Source organism: Sorex araneus, chromosome 3 (genome assembly GCF_027595985.1).
Source record: "Sorex araneus isolate mSorAra2 chromosome 3, mSorAra2.pri, whole genome shotgun sequence".
In the NCBI taxonomy this organism is placed as follows: domain Eukaryota; kingdom Metazoa; phylum Chordata; class Mammalia; order Eulipotyphla; family Soricidae; genus Sorex; species Sorex araneus.
The window spans coordinates 201,847,744-201,862,875 of NC_073304.1; the positions used below are offsets into that span (position 1 = coordinate 201,847,744).

At 48.4% G+C, this 15,132-nt stretch overlaps 1 protein-coding gene across 7 annotated transcripts in view; it reads left to right on the forward strand.

Moving 5' to 3' along the window:
- Positions 1-15,132, forward strand: part of ACACA (acetyl-CoA carboxylase alpha) — a 322,844-nt gene that overhangs the window by 42,836 nt on the left and 264,876 nt on the right. Inside the window, exon 1 of one of the 7 annotated variants that reach the window (XM_055130195.1) lies at positions 14,962-15,035. The exons of 5 other annotated variants lie outside the window; for them this stretch is intronic. The gene's annotated coding sequence lies outside the window, so the exon portion shown is untranslated. Of the gene's footprint in view, positions 1-14,961; positions 15,036-15,132 lie in introns of those variants that run through there. One more of the 7 variants, XM_055130192.1, reaches the window with a different exon arrangement.

The following is a 15,132-nucleotide window of genomic DNA, read 5'->3' on the forward strand; positions in this document are numbered from 1 at the left end:
CTATGTGAAGGGAGAGTTCCAGACAATCTCCAGAACAGTGGGTTCAACTGCCAGGGTGCAGTGTATCACCATGACTGTATCACTGTCATCCTGTTGATCATTGATTTGCTCGAGCGGGTATCAGCAACGTCTCCATTTGTCTTAGCCCTGGGATTTTAGCAGCCTCCCTTTACTCGTTCTTCCCAGTGGTGCTGCATTGGAGGCTCTTACATAGGGTCAGTGGAATGAGACCCATCATTATTACTGTATTTGGCATATTGTGTGCAGTGTTTAAGAGGGTTAAAAACCTCTGCTCTAGAATTTATTCTCAGTCATCCAAGTACACACCCGTTAGTGGTGACATAGCTCTCTAGTTTTGTACTCCTGAATGGGGACTTGACTACAGGTGGCTCACCTTCTCCTGACTGCTGGCTGAGAAGTTGTGAATAAGAGCTAATTACACTACATGAGTAATACTATCTGCAGTTTGGCAAGGTTTTCCTCAACCAGTTTTTCCCAAAGTAAGTGGTAGCAGCTTCTGATGAAAATGGGGAGGCGTTTTCTATCCTTTATTTATTTATATGTTTGTTTTGGGGATACATCGGGTGATGCTCAATAATTACACCTGGCTCTGTTCTCAGGAATTTCTCCTGGCAGAGGCCAGAGTGATAGTACATTGGGTAGGGTGTTTGCCTTGCCAACCGGGTTTGATCTCTGACAATACATATGATCCCTCAAGCACCACCAGGAGTAATTCCCTGAGTTCTGAGCCAGGAGTATCTCTGAGTACCACCAGGTATGGGCCTCAAACAAATAAAAAACCACCCTCACTTCCCCTCCCTCAGAAAAGGAATTACTCCTGGCAGAGCTTAGACATGGGGTGCCAGGGATGAACCCAGGTGAGCCACATGCAAGACTAATGTCTTACCAGCTGTACTATCTGCTGTACCTTACCTGCTGTACTATTGCTCTGGCCCCTCGATTGGTTCATTTTTAAAAGGTAGATTTCAAGGGTGGGTCACTGAGTAATTATTTTTCTTTTAGATTTTTAATTTTTTGAGGGGTGGGGTCACACTTCTGGCGATACTCAGAGGTTATTCCTGGCTCTGTGCTCAGGAATCACTCCTGGCAGGGTTCAGGAGACCATATGGAATTCTGGGGATTGAATCCGGGTTGGTCACGTGCAAGGTTAATGTCCTACCTGCTGTACTATCACTCCAGCCCCAGTATTTTTAAAAAAATTTTTAATGGGGGTTAATAGGCCAGATAAGTTTGGAACCTTTGTACATGACTGTGATCGAAGATTTTTCTAAAATCTGGCTAAGCGTAAGAAGATTGTAGAGACTGATACATGTTATCAATAATGGTACTGTGAAGCTGGATTCATAGGACATTCTTTGAGTTTGTGAGATCTGAGTCAATTAATAATTTAAACCACCCTGTTTTCTGGCTGTTTAATCCAGGCTGAAATCTGGCAAAATGAGCATCACAGGGATTTAAAAAGAATTTTTAAAAATTAATTCACCACAAATTGCAAAGTTATTCATAACTGGGCTTCAGGAATACAGTGTTTCAACAGAGATCCCTTCCCCATTGTCCACCTTCCTCCACCAGTGGCCCCCACTGCCCCACCCATATACCACCTGCCTCTATGAGAGACACTTTAATTTTTTAAAAATGTTTTATTAATTCACCGTGAGATACAGTAACAAAACTTTTATGTTTGAACTTTGGTCATCCAACACCCATCCCTTCACCAGTGCACATTTTCCACCACCAAAATCCCCAGTTCCCCTCCCCCCTCCATTCCATACCTCCCCCTGCTTGTGTGGCAGACAATTTGCAAGGTATCCTTTCTCTACTTTAGTTTCCTTCGATATTTCAAGACCAGTCGTACCTCCCCTCATATCTACCAAAAATACAATTGTTAGACAATGTGTTTTGTATTGCTTGTTATGGATATAATATAATGTTGCGTGGCCACAAGAGTGGCCACGGTGCTTTAGGAATTCTAAGATTTTAATAATTAGGGTCTGAAGAAATTGCTGCCGCAGGTTGCTCATGTCCAAGATTCCTGTGTATGTCTCTGAATCGTAGCCATGTGGGTGGTGGTGCTTCTTGCCAGCTTCTCAAAAATGGTGACCGCTAGAGCTCTTAGAGGGCAGGTGGAGGGACAACATCTGTCCCTGAGAGAGACACTTATAACTTTTGTCACTGTGGCTTACAGCACTGTTGCCAGTATGATTTCATGCATAGCACTTGACTGCCTTTCAGCCGCTTCTCTTCCTTGCATCCCAGGGAATCTTGATGATGAAAGAGCCACCATTAATGGAACTAGAGAGAGAGAGAGCTCAGAAGAGTGCATGCTTTGCATGCTGGAGGCCTGGGTTTGATCCCCAGGACCACATGGCCCCCTGGGAGCAGATGGGGAGTAGCCCCCAAGTACAGAGCCAGGAACACCAACTGGATAAGGCCAGAAAGAGGCATCACTCAAGGACAATGTGGACTGTGGAAAAGTTACACAGCTAGTGGGTTCCTGCTCTGTGACATGAAAAGAATTACGTGGCAGAGCTGGGTTTATGGAAAGCAGGTTTATTTCTCCAATCCCAGGAAAACACAAATGCTCACCAAGGTGGTGAGGCCGACGCTCAGCAGCAAGGGACTTTCATGACTTTCCATCTCTGGGTGGTCCTGGCGACAGTCGAAGGTCTCAGTTGGTGCTTTGTCTTTACAGGGTCAACTGGGTGGCAGAGACTGTTAGAACTTAATTGTGCAGTTTTCTGGCCTTGTGGTGAGGGTTGGGGGCTGGGAAAGACCAGAGTTTGGGAAAGGTTTTTGTTTGACTTCCTGCTTGTCTTATGCAATCCTGAAGTTAAGGTGACTAAAACCAGATAAAGCCAGAGTGCCTCCCTGCTACAGACTTTTTTTTTTTTTGCTTTTTGGGTCACACCCAGCGATGCTCAGGGGTTACTCCTGCCTGGCTCTGCACTCAGGAATCATTCCTGGCAGTGCTCGGGGGACCATATGGAATGCAGGGATTAAACCCGGGTCGACTGTGTGCAAGGTAAATGCCTGCTGTACTATCGCTCCAGTCCCCTGCTACAGATTCATTAAAAAATATATTTTTTTAGCGAGGCTGGGAGGATTTTTTTTTTTTATTAAGACACCATGCTTTACAAAGTTATTCATAGTTGAGTTTTAGGCATACTATGTTTCAACAACAGTGTCAACTTCCTGCCACCAGTATCCCTAGGTTCCATCCCATCTGGTACTGACTATGAACTGTCAAGGGACAACAAAATATATTAACAGGTAAGACATAATGAAAGGGTAATAGCAGTGACAGAAGGAGGGGAGGGCTGCTCAGTACTTGCTCACAGCACTCTTCTAGCCATGAACAAGACAAGGTCTATGTTCTCATGGAACAATAGGGAAATAAAACTCCACGCAAAGAGCTAATAATCAATCATCGAGTTTTAGATAGAAGATAATGAAAGATTATGCTCATTGGGAAGAAGTCAGTAAGGTGACAAGGTGAGAGGTTGCTGGCTGAGGCCGCTTCAGCCAACAAGACCAGGTCAATGGCTGCAATGAATGATTTCAACAAGGCAGTGACATCTAAGCAAGGAAACCCCGGGGGTGGACGGCAGAGAAGCCAAAGAGAGGTTTCAAGGAAGCAATGGCAAGATGCTGTCAGATCCTAATGAGGTCAGAGTATCTGCTGGAGCTGATAGTTTTGGTTTCAGGCCACACCCGGTGATGCTCAGAGCTTACTCCTGACTCTGAGCTCAGGGGTCACTCCTAGTGGGACTCCGGGAACCATATGGGGTACGGGGATTGAACCTTGTTCCTGTGCAAGGCAAGAGTCCTACCCACTCTGCAATCCTCCCACTCCTGGACCCGACGGTTTTATAAGAGCAGTGCCAGCAGTGTGACAGAAGCCCCAGACAGCTGAGGGAGACTTGAAAGTGGCAAAATGCCCCATCAATTTTTTTTTTTTTTTTGCTTTTTGGGTCACACCCGGCGATACACAGGGGTTACTCCTGGCTCTGCACTCAGGAATTACCCCTGACTGCGCTCAGGGGACCATATGGGATGCTGGGAATCCAACCTGGGTCAGCCACCTGCAAGACAAACGCCACACACTACCCACTGTGCTATTGCTCCAGCTCCCCCCCACCATCAATTTTTTTTTTCAAGCTGTTTTTCTCTGGAAGGAAGCAGAGAAGTGAAACCACTAAGCGAAGGGAACTTAAGTGCTGTGGATCCTTTTTGGTCCCGGGCAGCAGTGCCTTTGTTCTTTTTCACGGTCGTGGTTGCCTGGTTCTATTAGCAGGGCAGGGTAATGCAGAATTAAGGGGCTCTGTAGCCCCCCCACGCCAGTTTTGTGGGGTTGCCTATTATTTTCTTAATATGATCGGATGATCCCTATGCTCCCACAGGCTCAGGGTGGTTCCCTCTGAAATGTCCTGTCGTTGTGCGCCTCAGTGCTGCCACCTTGGCGCAGGGGGAGGAAAGGCTCTGAGGGCTTGCTGTTCTCACTCTCTGTCACGAGGGGGCAGACTAGCTCACGCTGGCCCAAAGACCGTGCTCCACGCAAGAAAAGGGAAGAAGTCTCTGGGCTGGGCTCTAGGACCCTTCCCTGAAAGTCAGTCTGCATGCTGGAGCGGCCCTTTAGTGCGGCCAGGGAGGTGCAGGCAAGCTGCTTATCTAAGTGAATAAAAAGTCTCGTAGCGAGAAATTGGCCCACAACTTTCTCTTATTATCAGATATTTTGGTTAGTTTTCTGTGTCTGAAATATTTTGGTGTCTCTCCTTCCTTCCTCCCTCCCTCCCTCGCTCCCTTTCTCCCTCCCTCCCTCCCTCTCTCCCTCCCTTCCTCCCTTCCTCCCTCCCTTCTTTCTTCCATCCTTTCTCTCCTTCCCTATTTTTTTCTTTTTCTTTCTCTCTCTTTTCTTTTCTCCCCTCCTTCCGTCCTTTCCTTTATTCCTTCCTTTTTTTTCTTTCCCCCTATCTTTCCTCTCTTTCTCTTTCCCTCTGTCCTCCCTCCCTCTCCCCCCCCCCCACTTTCTCTTTCTCTTTTTTCCCCCACACCTGGTACCTGGTGGTGCTCAGGTCTTGCTCCTGGCTCTGTGCCTAAGGATCATTGGTAGCAGGGCTTTTGGGACCATGTTGGGGGCCAGGATTGACCACATGGGCTGACCACGTGAAGACAAACGGCTTACCCACTCCAGCTCCAACTATCCTTTAAAAAAATTAATTTTTAAAAAATTGAGATTTCCTTTTCTTACAATGAAAGTTTTAAATCTATGAAGAGGGGTGAGGGGAGATAGTATAGAGCAAAGCCCTGAGCACCACTGGGTGTGGCCTCAAAACTAATAATAATAATAAATGTAGTGGGGGAAAGGCTGTCTCGGGTGTTTTATGATGTTCTGTGAGGAGAGAGGAAACTCTCTGGAAGGCAGTAGGGAGCCTAGACTAAATGGATCCATCAAGGCAGGCCTCTGGGAGAAGCATTTGACAAGAAGCCAGGAGGCTCATTTAGTTCTAGATGTGGCTCTGTAATGCACTGCCTCACTCTGATTAGGCCATTCAGCTTCTCTGTTTTTATTTCCTTATTTTTATTTCTTTTAGATTATTTTTGGGCCACACCTTGCTGTGTTCGGGGATGCTGTGTTCATCATCACTCCTACCTGGTGATGGGGGTCCATATGCATTGGCCGGGATTGAACTGTTTTTGGCCTGGTGCAAGCAAGTCCCCTATCCAGTACTATCTCTCTGGCCTTTGCATTTCTTAATGATTGGACAAGATGGTTTTAAAGGTTTCTTCCAAGACGTGAAATTATTACCACATGGGCTGGAGAAACAGTACAGAGGATAGGGCATTCGCCTTGTACATGACCAACCAGATTTGATCCCTGGCACCCCACATAGTCCCCTGAGTCTGCCAGGAGTAATCCTTGAGCTCAGAGCCAGGAGTGATCCCTGAGCTCAGTCATGTGTGGCCCCCAAACTAAAACTAAATAATTAGCTTGATACCACTATTACTTTCTTTTAAGGAGGGTACTCTTTATTCATTTTTGTTTCTTTTTAGTCAATCTGGTTTATTTAAGTCAATTGAATACAACATATAACTTCTATCTATATAGGAGCACATCTAAGTATATATATATATATATATATTTTTTTTTTTTTCTTTTTGGGTCACACCTGGCGATGCACAGGGGTTACTCCTGGCTCTGCACTCAGGAACCACTCCTGGCGGTGCTCAGGGGACCATATGGGATGTTGGGAATCGAACTCGGGTCGGCCGCGTGTTCGATTCCCAAGGCAAACACCCTACCCGCTGTGCTATTGCTTCAGCCCCCGTAAGTATATATTTTTTATAAGAGTAATGTGAGGGGCCCTAGAGAGAATACAGGAGTTAAAGCTGCATGCCTTGCACGGGGCTGACCCTGCTTCTATCCCCAGCACTGCATACAGTCCCCCAAACATTGCCAGAAATCATTCCCTGGACACAGAGCCAGAATAAGCCCTGAATACTGCTGGGTATGTCCCACCCTCAATAATAGAAATGTGAGAACCATATAATCATCTCCCAAATTAAGATCTTGAACACTGGGCCAGAAAAATACTATAGGACCTTGGTTTGATCCCCAGCACCACACATTCTCTGAAGAACCACTGGGAATAGTAGCCCCAGCACTACTGGGGGTAGCACCAAACCCCCCAAGTCCCCTCCCCCACCTGCTCAAACCCCCACAGACATTGCCAGTGTCTTAGAAGCTGCTTCTGTGTCACTCTTCTGCCCAGACTCCTTTCCCTCTTCCAATCATTTTGTTTGTGCTTGGGACCACACCCAGTGGTGCTTGGCTACTATTCTCACCTCAGTGCTCAGGTGGGGTTCCCAGCACCACATGGCCACTCAAGCATCATCCAGAGTGTGATCTCCCTAACCCCAGCACAGAGCTGGGAGTAGACTCTGAGCATCACAGGTATTGTCCCCAAACCAAAAATAAATAAAGGCAGATTATCTATATATGTATCACTAAAAATATTTTTAAAAATTTGCCCACTTTAGAGGATGCCTATATGACCCTTGGTCCCAAGATATAGGGAAGAGAAGGAAAGGCAGTGAGTAGAGGGAGGGGGGAGAAGAGACAGATGAGAAGCAACAGTGGGCCAGGATCAATATACATTGTGGTGATAAGGAATGATAGAGCTAAATATTCAAACCCTGTATCCAACAACACTGAAATCATGAGACCCAAACTTCAATAAACAGACTTACAAAGGTGCCTGTTGAGATGACAGGCCAAGGGTTAGAGGCTCGGAGAGGGAACCTGGGAACACAGGCCGAGGGAAGATGGAACTGGTGGTCCGTTCTGTGATGGAACATTTTATGTCTAAAACCCACCTATGGGGGCTGCAGCAATAGCACAGCGGGTAGGGCATTTGCCTTGCACGCGGCCGACCTTGCCAGGAGTAACTATCATTCCCAGATTTTCACTACCACATATGAGTTTTGCCTATTTTAAACTTAATGTAATAGGAACTATTCTCTTTGTGCTTGTTTGTTATCACTCAACATTATGTATGTAAAATTTATCCACATTGTTTTGTATAAAAAGTTTTCTCATTCTCTGTCACTGTCACTGTTATCCCATTGCTCATCGATTTGCTCGAGCAGGCACCAGTAACATCTCCATTGTGAGACTTGTTGTTACTGTTTTTGGCATATCGAATATGCCACGGGTTGCTTGCCAGGTTCTACTGTGTGAGAGAGGTACACTCAGTAGCTTGCTGGGCTCTCCAAGAGGGGCGGAGGAATCGAACCTGGGTCAGCCATGTGCAAGGCAAATGCCCTGCCCGCTGTGCTATCACTCCAGCCCTTCTCATTCTCATTATTTTATAATTTCCTACTAATGAATGTACCTCAATTTACTTACCTCATTTTACTGATGAGCAACATTGGTTGCTTCTAGTTTTCCATTATATAGAAAGAGCATTCCTGAAGCACCTTTGACATGTCTTTGGCATATACTATACTTTTTTGGGGGAGGGGATGATGCCAGGGTTCAAACCCAGGACCTCAAACATTGCAGCATTCACTCTGCCCGTGAGCCTTGGCCTGTTTTGTTTTGTTTTATTTGGAGGCCACACCTTGCAGTGCTCAGGGCTTACTTCTGGTTCTACACCCAGGATCACTCCTGGGTGTTGTGGGTGTTGTGCCAGAGATTGAAGCTGGGTTGATTGCATGCAAGCAAATGACCCACCTGTTGTCCTATCGCTCCAGCCCCCAATGAGCTGTATCCTTACAGCTGAGTTTTCTCCAGAATCCAAATGTGAAGATGGCAACTGAGATCCATGCAGGGTATCTTCGGTTCTAGTAATTTGTGCCAAATTGTTTGCTAAGACGTCAGCGCTGTCTGTAGTAGATGAGAGGTCCTGTTGTCTCACATCTTTGCCAAAAGGGCCAGAGTGCCACAGTCATGTGTGTGAAGGCCAAAAGTACCTTCACAACCGAGTCTTTGGTTGCGTCTTAGCCCAGGACTTCTCTTACTCACTTGCTTCCTCTCAGTAATGGGGAAAGACTCAGGTGTGCCTCGTGGGTGGTCAATTTAATTATCCCTGAATAGGATTTCTTTTTGCAGGGAGAGGGGTGGCAGTGACGAGTGGTGTTATAGCCATCATTGCTATTTTCCTAGCTTAGGATTGTGAAGTGCTCTCAGGCTTTTAACTCTGGACAAATGTGAATGGTTGACCAGGGCAAAGGAACAGAGAGTTCAGAAAAGGCCTTTGTTTTTTTTTTTTGTTTTCGTTGTGGTTGTTCTTATCTACTGACTGACTAAAGCCAGTTCCGGTCAGGGCTCTAAGCTCTTTGACGTCTGTCTGTCTGTCTGTCACACAGCTGCCTCCCAGAGGCAGGGTGAAGACAGATAAGCAGACTCCAGGTGCAGTAGTGGCTTCAGTAGTGGCTTCTAGGGTACAGAGCTTATCATTTGAGTCAACATAGCACTCTCATTTTATATGGCCCTGTCTCAGAGCTATATTGCTCTGAGGACCAAAATGTGTTGTGCCCTCCAAATTGTTAAAACTTAGGGACTTGGGAGAAATCTCAGGGTCAGTGTGCATGCACAATGACCGAGCTGTGTCCCTGATGCCATCTGAGCCTCCCTCAAGCCCCCACTCAGCCTCAGCACTGCTAGGGGTAGCCCTGAAGGCCCCAGCACTATTGGTGTAGCACTGAAGGCCCCCAGTACCTTTGGACTTAAGCAGTGCCATACTGTTGACACTGTATGGTCAACATATGGAACCAGTGGGCCTGGCTGGCAGAGTATTTTGAGAGTGGCCCCTGGGTTCCCTGAGGAACTACTTTAGAGCATCCCTACCCCCAATTATGAAACTTTAGCTGGGGAGCTAAACTTATACACAATGAATGCTGAGCCTCGTGGTGGGGGCCAGATTGGTATAGGATCTTACAGGAGAGAGACATTAGCAGAAGATGGAGAAGATCTTAGAGAAACTGAGACTGCCTTTTGTTTGTTCGTTTTGTTTTTGGGGTCACACCTGGTCATGCTCAGGGCTTACTCCTGGCTTTGCACTCAGGGATCACTCCTGGTGGGCTCGGGGGACCAAATGGGATGCCACGGATTGAACCTCAGTCTTCTTTGTGCGAGGCAAGTGCCCTACCTTGCCTTGCGCTGCACTCTCTCCGGCCCCATAGTTCTAGCAGCTTTAGTTCCAGATCAAGGAGTTGGCAGGGTTGGTTTCCTGGAAGCTGTCTTTCCTCTATGTGTTTCTGTGTCCTAATCTCCTCCTTTCGTAAAAATACAAGTCACAGGCTGAAGGTGTGGCTCAGTGGTAGAGCACATGCCTGGCATGTGTGTGGTCTTGGTTTTGATTTTCTAGGCTGCAAAAGCAACACCAACAATTCATTTGGAATTAGAGAACACCCCAATAACCTTATCTAATTTATTGTCTCTTTACAGCTTCTGTTTCCAACACACTCCAATTCTGAGGGACTAAAGAGTTAGCACTGTGGTTTCCAAAATTGGAATTTTGGAACACTTCAGCCCATGACAGACATCTAGTTTCACCTGCTAGAAGTGGGCCTTTCCTTTCCACTTGTCAGTCTAGTAGAGTAAGTTCTCTCCACCCTGTGGCTCTTTCTCCTCCTCCGCCTCTTACAGACAAAATGGCTTGTATAGCAAGAACTCATGGAACAGCTCTGAAGAGCTTATGGTAGATATGGGCAGGTTGTGACATGCACAGGCTCCACAACACTTAGGAGTTGATGAAACTCCAGGTATCTCGTCTTAAAGACACAGCTCTCTGCTCCTCTCTTTGCCCAATGTATCACCATTTGATGCTGATGTGATTTTTGATCTCATATAAATGGTATGTCCTAACTCATCTTCCAATAGGCTTTTCCTTGGCTACTCTTCATATATTAGGTGGGGTCAAAAACAGGACATGTTAACATTTGCTAAAGTTTCGTAAAAAGATAGTTTTTGAGAAGTTTTGCAGTATGGGATTGGAAGTACCCTAGCACAGATTGAGCAATGCCTCCTAAGAATTTTGGGCTCAGGGGGCTGGAGTCATAGCACAGTGGGTAGGACGTTTGCCTTGCACACGGCCGACCTGGATTCAAATTCCAGCATCCCATATGGTCCCCTGAGCACCGCCAGGAGTAATTCCTGAGTGCAGAGCCAGGAGTAATCCCTGTGCATCACTGGGTGTGATCCAAAAAGCAAAAAAAAAAAAAAAAAAAAAAAAAAGAATTTTGGGCTCAGGGATCAGAATGATAGTACAGCAGCAAGGCACTTGCTTTGTATTCAGACTCCCTGGGTTTGATCCTCACAACCCCATATGGTCCCCCAAGTATCACCAGGACTTATCCCTGAGCACAGAGCTAGGAGTAAGCCCTGAGCACCACCAGGTAAGGCCCGAAAACATGGAAAAAAATTGGGCTCCAAGTCCTTATTAATAGAAATTAGGAAACTTACATGTAAAATAACAGATGCAATCTTAACATGTTCAGCTCTTTCCAGAGTAAGTTCAGAGTACTATTTGTTTTTCGTGGTTTTGGTTTTTGGGCAATGCTCAGGGCTTACTCCTGTCTCTACGCTCAGGCATCACTCTTGGCAATGTTTTTGGGACCATTTAGGGTGTTAGGAATTGAGTACTGGTCAGGCACTTGCAAAGCAAGTGCCTTACCCTTATATTGTTTCTTTCAGTCCAGAGAGTTATTTGGGAGAGGCTAAGATTTATCTTCCAGGTCTAGGCTTTTTCTGACCCCCTTTGTTTTTTTGAGTAATACCAAGTGATACTCAAGGGCTACTTGCAATTTACTTATATGGGGGGTGGGACGCAGTGCTCAGTAGTTACTCTTGGCTCTGCACTCAGGAACCGTGCACAGGGGACCATATGGAATGCCGAGAGTCAAGCTCTGGTTAGTCACGTGAAGGCAAATGCCCTACCTGCTGTGCTATCACTCAAGGACCTACTTGTGGTTCTATGCTTGAGTGTTCCTCCTGGTAGCTCTTGGGGACATGTAGTGCCAATGATCAAATCCAGGCTTTCTGCATGTAAAATGTGAGCTCAGGCCATTGAGCTATCTCTCTAGTCTTTGTTTTTCATAAAGAAATTTTATTTTAGGCTCATAAAAAACAGTATTTATTGATAACACCAGACTCTATACCATTAAAAAATAAAAAGGGGAAAAATTAAAAAACTTGTTTAAAACAGAAACCATATACAGGGGCTGGAGAGATAGTGCAACACTTAGGGTACTGGCCTTGCATGTGGTTGACCCATGCCTAATCTCCAGAACCCATATTGTCCCCTGAGCACTGCTAGCAGTGATCCCTGAGCACAGAGCCAGGAGTAAGGGTAAGGTACTATGGTAGCGGGCCAGGGTTCAATCCCCACTTCCCATATGGTCCCTAGGGGAAGTACTGCCAGGAGTGATCCTACCTGATGTACTATCTGTCTTGCCCCTAATCTTTTTAAAAACCCTATTCTTTTTTTATTTTGGGACCATACCTGATGATGCTCAGGGATTACTCCTGGCTTTGCACTCAGAAATTAGTCTTGGAAGTGCTTGGTGGACCATATAGGATACCTGGGATTGAACCCCGGTTGAGTATGTTCAAGGCAAATATTACCTGCTGTAATATTGCTCTGGTCCTGAAAGAATGTCTTCTTTCTTTTTGCCCCCCACCCCCTTTTTGGGCCACAGCTGACAGTGCTCAGAGGTTACTCCTCGCTCTGCGCTCAGGAATTACTTCTGGCAGTGCTTGGGGGATCATATGGGATACCGGTGGTAGTACCTGGGTTGGCCAAATGCAAGACAAATGCCCTACCCACTGTACTATCATTCTGGTCCCAGAAACTATTCTTGATGTTTGTGGTGTTTCAGATCCTGGCAAAGTCATAGGCCCTACAATAAACACGAGATTTCATTCTGCTTCACACTTAGGTTATCTGAAATTTCCTTTCTAGCCTCCCCTGTTACCCCCTCCAGTCAAACATCTTATTCAATCATATTTAAGTTCTGATTTTTTTTAAATCTTTGTTAAACTAAAGAGATGCATCCAATGACAGACCATTATAGTGTGATATAAGGGCCGAAGTGATAGAAGAACTGGTAAGCTGCTTGCCTTACATATACCCAACCTGGTTTCAATCCCTGGTACCCCATGATCTCAGAGTCCACTAAGAGTGACCTCTGAGTGGAAGAGGCAGGAATAAGCCCTGAGCACAGGGCTTATTTGGGTATGGCCCCAAAACCAAAAAACCAAAACAAAATCATAATTGTGAGATAGGGTCTGTAAAAGTCACGTCTTGCCAAATCTCTACCTTGGTTTGATCCCTGGAACAGGAGGTATATTACAGCAGGTAGGGTGCTTACCTTGCACCCCATAAGTTCCCCCAAACCCTGCCAGGAGTGATCCCCAATCACAGAGATAGTCCTAGGCACTGCCTGGTGTGGCCCCAAAATTTACAACAACAACAAGTCTCTTTCCCCATTACCTTGCCCCCTGTTCCCTATGTTGTTGTGATGTCTGGGAACTGCACACTTGGTTGTAGCACTCACACACATGTCCCCATGGTGTATGTGCACAAATCACACTTAGTAATGTGGGGCCATGTCAGGGATAGAACTTGTGGCCCCATAAATGCAAAGCAGGCACTCTATTACTGAGCCACACCTCCTCCTCACCCCCTATTACTTAAAATTTGATTTTTACATTCTGGAAGCCACAACTGGGCTCCCGGGCTACTCCTGGTATGTGCTCAGGGAAACACAATCATACGCTTCATTCAGGCCCTTGAGCTTTCTCTGGCCCCTATTCATTTAAAGTGGGTTGGTTTTTACACCATACTTTTTTGTTTGTTTGGGTTTGTTTTTGTGCCACACCTGGCAGTGCTCAGGTGTTACTCCTGACTCTGCACTGGGAATCACCATAGGGCTGGGGGGGACCATATAGGATGACGGGGATCAAACCCAGGTAGGCTGCGTGCAAGGCAAGTGCCCTACCTATTGTTCTGCCCCTCTTGGGGCCAAACTCCTGAAAAAGCCACTCTGAGTGGGATTATAAAGGCTTGATCAGCGTAGTTCCTCACTGACCAATAATTAAATCTTCCTGCAAGCGCTTCCCAAGAGTGTCTGGCTCCTTTTTGTATTCTTAATTTGTTCACCTTTGTCCTGATCATCCAACTTTGTCACACCAAACCCCAACTCCCTTACACTCCTGGCCTTGAACCTAGAGCTGCATTTCTCAAACTTTCCCCCACATAGCTGCCCTGTGCACCTATTTCCTTTCCGTGGTTTCCCAGTCTCCTTCCCCCACTCATCGATTTTCTTCTGGGCCCCCCACATATCTCTGCTGTTCCCCCCTCCCCTTAGAAACAGAGTTCTAGATGCTACATTAAATCCTCTCAAGGGGTTGGAATTTATCCACTGAGGGTTTTTTTGGGTGCCGGGGATCAGACCCTGCGCCTCATCCATGAGAAGGCACCCACTTTCCCACGTCGCTTGCGTCCTCACCCCCTCTTGAGAGCACTGGAAACATTTCCCCAGCTGTTTCTCGGCCGCCCAGAAGTTTGATTGTCTACTGAAACTCTTTCCACGTACCGTGCGTTTTCAGCACAGGGCCACCACGAAAGTCTTGTTCTGAAATAACCGACAAAAGTAGAGCTTTAGTGGGAGAAGCGCCCGGAAGGCAGGACTGGCCGGCCCCACGACAGGGGTCTCCCCGGGCGGCCGCCCCCTTCACCCCCACCAGGCGCCCCGGATTCCAGCACCTCGCAGTGCTGCTGGGGTGGGACGGGCTACTCTGGGGGGGCAGAGGAACAAGCCAGAGGCAGGCGGGTGGGCTGGGATCCCGAAGAGGGTCCAGCCGCGCCCCGCATCCCTTGGACTCTGGCCCGTGTGATCGCGCACTCCACGGGTCTGGGTGCCTCCCCGGAGCCCGCCCGCCCCGTCCCCCGTGGTCCTGGGCTCCCGGGCGCCAGTCCCCGCCGCTACCCTCGCCGCCCGCAGGGGGGCGCCCGCCCACACCCATCACCCGCAAGCCGAGGCGGCGGCGAGGGCCCGGGCCAGGGGCGCCCGAGACCGGCCGCAGGACCCGCCCGCCCTCTCGCCGCTCGGCCCCGAATGGCAGAGAGCCGCTCGGACCATCGGCATCGCCTCACGTCGCCCCGCCCCGCGGCGGGCTCCCATTGGCCGCCTCGCGGCCCTCTCGGGGCCCGCGCCTCGCCTCGCGGCCGGCCAGACCACTGGGCGGCGGGAAGCCGGGTCAGAGGGGAACGGCCTGGAGTAACCCCGGACGTAGTCACCTCCCGGGGCTCGCGGGCTGAGGGGGGAGGCGGGGGCGGGGAGGGGGCGGGGCCGGCGCCCGCCAAGCCCCGCCCCCCGGCCGCGGCTCGGGCCGGCCTGGTGCGGCGCGCCTGTCAGCCATCGCCCGCGCCGCCGCCGTCCGCCGCCGCCGCCCACGCCGCCTCAGCGCCGGGGCTCCGGGGCCGCCCGACCGCCGCCGCCACCCTGAGGTGAGGGGAGGGCCGTCCCGGGAGCCTGCGCCCCGCGCCTCCGAGCGGCCGGGGCCCCGAGGGGGGCGGCGGCAGCGTGGGGGGCCGCCTCCCATCT